This window comes from Mytilus californianus, unplaced genomic scaffold (assembly GCF_021869535.1).
Source record: "Mytilus californianus isolate M0D057914Y unplaced genomic scaffold, xbMytCali1.0.p SCAF_4, whole genome shotgun sequence".
NCBI lineage: Eukaryota > Metazoa > Mollusca > Bivalvia > Mytilida > Mytilidae > Mytilus > Mytilus californianus.
This window is the reverse complement of record NW_026262690.1, coordinates 70,619,399-70,624,838: the sequence shown is the minus strand read 5'-3', so window position 1 is coordinate 70,624,838 and position 5,440 is coordinate 70,619,399.

Below are 5,440 nucleotides of genomic sequence, written 5' to 3'. Positions count from 1 at the left end.
AAAAAATATTTTTTACGTTTGGAAGTTGGTCCAACTGTAAAATTCATTGTCTAGATTCTTCTATCATTCATAACATATAGAGGCGAAAGATACCAAATGAACATTCAAACTCATAAGTCGAAAATTAACTGACAACGCAATGACTAAAAACGAAAAAGACCAACAGACAAACAACAGTACACAAAGCACAACATAAAAAGACAAAGACTGAGCAACACGGACCCCACCATTATTATAGCTATTTTTATTATCTTTATTGGAATCAATTTACTTAAACTAAATTTCGTGTTGTTTTGACATAAATTTTATTGTTTACAGGTGCATGTGTTGATGTCTTACCTAATTGTAATCAATATGGACCAACAGTGTGTATAGGAACTTACAAACCATGGGCATTTAGAAACTGTGCATATTTTTGCAAATTATGTAATGGTAAAGAAACCTTTTTTTTTATTTTGACATAAGGTTAGAGTTCCTTGTTAGAAAAGGGATTCATCAGCAAATACAAAACTTTTTAGCAGGCGGATAAAATTAAGTTAGAATGAAAAAATACCAAGTTGGCAAATTTTTGTTTCTATCGTAATTGAAGAGATGACAAAGATAACAAAGGAATGTTTAAACTCATAAGTCTAAAAAAAAACTGACAAAGCCACGGCAAAAAAACGAAAACGATCACAAGACAAACAACAGAACAGTATACAAAACACAAACTAGAAAATTAATGACTGAGCAATATAAACCCCATAAAAACTAAGGTGTGAATTCAGGTTCTCAGTAGATGTAAGTAGATCCTGCTACACATGTGGTACCCGTCGTGTAGCTCATGTAAGTACTAAATTAGAAATAGCCTAGCTATTACTTAAAGATTTACATACCCAAGAACAAAATCGAATTAAAAGAACACGTTAACTTGAAACTAAACGTTTAGATTATTACAGTCAAAATAATTTAGAATGCAAATGAAGAGTTTGTAAATGCCTTGCTTGCAAACTTTGTTTGGTTGTTTGCTCAGATATTGTAATTAAGATTGACACCTAAGTTCAATGGGAATGCGGAGTAACAGTCTGTTTACTATATGAAACCATTTGATTGGACAATGGATATTATATTGTTTCCAGTCAGGCACTTAAAGGGTATACAGAAAAAAAATAATAGTTAGCTAAATGTGAACCAATTTTGAAAACTAATTAATAATAATACAATTTTTACAGTAAAGCAAGATTTGATGGTTTGATTGTTTTTATTTGATATGATAATGATTTTTTTTGGATCATTTATCATCATCAGATTTTTTTTTTTTGCTCTTTTTTTAAAATCATAAACAAAATAAATTTTGAATTGTTCACTGTTTCTCCTTCATCTTTCTACCCATAAAAATGCTACACGCTCCAACCCCCCAACCCCCAAAAATAAACTGCTGTAGGCAAATAATTTTTAAAGTTTTGACTGGTTTTGGATTTCTTGCTTCCTTTTGGATCGTAATGACGAAATAATATAAATTTCATTTCTCGCCAAAATATTTAAAGAATTAGATCGTCATAAAAGTTTAAATAGGAATTTAAAATTGTGAACCATTAATTTTCTAAATGGAAACTTGCATATTAAATAATTAATTATGTTACAGGAATATGGTTTCATTTCTTATTGCATTATTGTCAAATTTTAACGCACTAAGCAAATAAGAGAATGAGTTTTAAAAAAATGTGTTGCTATTTTTGTTTTGACTAAAAGTTAGTAAATATACAATTATTGTAATGGTCGAAGAATGCCATTATAATATTGATGGTCAGATTCCCTTTATTACTACTACTGCATTGACCCTTAGAGCATTGCAAGCCACTGATTTCTCAAAAAGTTTTCAACAAAGTGATCTGAAGATATTTTTTTCTTGTAGAATATATACAGTTGTTTAAAGTGCAAAATTTCACATAATTAGTAGATATGTCTCTGTATTAAGTAACAAGAAATGATATTTCATGTCAACATTGTAGTTTGAATCAAAATATGACATTAAAACTGCCCATGCTTTACGTTTTTAATCCATTTTAAAATTGGTTAACTTTACCTTTCCTGTACACCTTTTAGCCCATGCTTCTTTTTATCTTTCAAGTGCCTAACTGGAAACAATTTTGATATTCATTGACCAATCAAACCTTTGTATATAGTAAACAGACTGTTATACTCCGCCTACTCATTGAATTCAGATATCAATCTTAATTACAATGTTTGAGCAAACAACTAAACAGAGTTTGCAAGCAAGGCATTCAAATTCTTGATTTGCATGCTATATTATTTTAACTGTAAGCTGTTTTAAATGTTCATCACGTAAAAATGATTATTCAACTAAGAGTCGGTGTTATTCGCGAGAAAATAACACACATAAAATTATGTCACAGACCATTTGTTTATATTTTTGTATGTTTTATAGTTTGTTGATCTACTCTCTCTATTCTACTTTCACTATGATTAATCTTCCTGTGTTTTTATTTAGATTCTTGATATGCAGCTTTGGGTTTTCCATTAACATTCATTCCTTTTTATAATTTTTGCCAATTTTTAAAAGCTGATTTTATGAGACCTGAAATGACTTCAAATTGAAAATCATGATAAGAAACGCAGGACCTGAAATATTGTATTATTTTGGGAGATATTTACTCCACTTACAGGTGCTACTGAAATGTTCCTACACATAATTTGACAGTTCAAAATGAGTGAAATTGAATTGATCTCTTTTGTCGTAATGTTTAGCTTTTAACTGACCCTCTTTGTCAAATTTAAATGTAATCCAAGTTCGTGTTACTTAATCTTTAGTTTTCGTTGTAGTGTTTTGTAAATTTGTTCGTCTTTTTTTCGTTTTCCTTTCTTTCTTTTTTTTGCCATGGCGTTGTCATTTTTTCAACTTATAAGATTTGAATGCTCCTTGGTATTTTCCGCCTCATTTTTATGAAGTACACATAACTGTTTCTATGGTATCCTTTATTTTAAGTTCTTTGTAATTGATGCGCTTAACAAAGTGACCAAACGTTGAGTTATTCAGTGAAAGGACATAATCTACATAGTTTATTGCCAGTTTCTTTCATTTTTTTTTTATTTAAAGAAGCTTCTGTATAAAATCTTCCAAATAAAAAAAAAAAAGGCACATTTCGTCAAGCAGAGGGGCACAGTTGGTTCCAACGGGAATGCCGATCGATTGGTTGTTAAAAGCACTTTTTCTAAACATGAAAAAATATGTTGTCAAAAAATATATCCATCATCTTGATGATGCAGTTTCATTGAACCTTTTGTTTGAATCAGAGAGGTTTTTTTTTATATAAGTATGATATAGGAAAGGAGAGCTTATACAAGCTATTTGATATACTTTGGCATCCTTTTTTTATGAAACACAGTTGGAATATCCACTATAAACACATGATGCACACCCCCTAGTGTAGGTAGTTGGACAGTAACCATGAAGCTATTAAAATTGGTAAAGAGATTTCTGAAAAGTAGAGTTATTTGAAAACGAGAATTGTTTTGGGGCAATGACGAAGACGTCGGACGCCAAGTAGTGGCAATAGGTCACATATTTCAACGAATGCCTCATCCCGTGAGATTCGAAATCTGCCATCCCGTACGACATATTAAAGTTTGATAAAAAATAATATTAAAACAAAGAAAGTTTGCCTGGCAAGCTGGGATCAGATCTTATTCTATGATATGAAATCATTTATATATGAAATACACGGAAATACATGTAGTTTGCCGAAAAGTAATTTTTGTCCCGAAACTTGCATTTGAAGAAAACTGAGGAGGGATGTTTGAGAAAACAGAGCAATGGGGACGTCTGTTTCTGCTTGCTGGTTAACAGATTATGGGTCGCTAATTTCCGTGCACTTTACTAATTGGTGGTACCAATTATCAAAAAGGAAAATTTATACTTTTACTTATCTTGGTCGTTTTTTAGTCGCTTCGAGAAACCGCCACTCCGTGTCAAACATAGCCAACACCCTGCATGTGGCGTTCTATTTAGTGCAAATATACACTTCCGGAAAGATCTTACGGATCATTACCATCACCAAGGGGGAAAAAAAGTCGTCCAACTATCATTATTTTTGGTATGGAAAGTACCGTGTGAAAATTGTGATATCAAGGTCTAAAATCTAAGAAAAAAGGAAAATCGGTCACAATTGATGTTTGATTTAGTAAGAATGGGTTCAGGTGGATAAATTCCATTTGTATATTTTGAAAAATCTTGATTGATTAAAGTAAAAATAGCATCTCAATATCTGTCTGTATTGCTAAAAATATCTATCAAGTGGTGTTTTCTTGTTTTTTATGTAGCTTTGTCATGAATTTGGATTCATTACAGTGAGAACAAAATCGGCAATAACAGAGGACCAGTTAGTTCACATCGCACACCAATCAATTATCGGTACACGTTATCTCCGAAACGAACACAGATATCATCAAGCAAAAAGTTATTGGTTTAATCGTTTCTTTGCATTTCGAATTTGTGTATTTTTTATAAGTTTTATTACTGAAAAATTGTAAAGACTTCAACAGATAGAGTTACATCGAAAACGATTCTCGATTTTATTATTATTTTTTTTAATGATATTAAGTAACAGTGTAGTTTAAATCGTAGAAAAACTGTCAACGGAAGCAAACTTATCTTCAAAGGCTCGTTGCTGATCCATGACTTTCAAGTTGATATTCGTACTCCTAAAATAGGTAATATTGCTCTTAACATAGGATTTGTCACAGTGTTTGACCTTAACGCCTGCAAAAACATAAGTCAGAAAAGTTAAACATATTGTGGATGTAGATATTAAGCGGGATTTATAAGGTTTCTTTTGTAGTTTATGAAGCTAATACAAAGAGGTAAACGTATTCGTGTAGCGCAGCAGCTTTAAATTATTTTCAGTAGAAGTTGTCGGTACTTATGACAGTACTCTAATTGGTTATCTCAGTTTTGGGAATACTAATAAAGTACTAACGCCAATCATAGACAACTTTGTTAGCTGCTTTGTCAGTGTGTGTAAACACATACCGCTTTCCTTTTAAAAGTATTCACTTTGTTCTTAGTCCAGTTGTTTAAAAAAAATATTTAATATGATTATCAACAAGAAATGTGCATTTTCGTAAGACGTTTTCATCAATTTACTATCTACTACACAAAAAGTAAACCCTACTACAAACCGATGATGAAATTGAGTGGTCTGGAAGGGCAAAGAGATGATAACTAAATCATTTACTAGGGCTCTGTCGTCTAAATGGCTGCGTCCTTTAGTAATAACTCATTCATTCTCATCGTTTGTTTGTCTGTTCGTCCGTTAACACTTTAATAATGATGTATGATGAATTAAGATTGCTTCTATTTGCTTCTATGTATAGAATAAATTCTAAATAAATTCTATGTACAATTTTTTTTGTATATTTTCTTTGAAAGTTGGAAATAAAA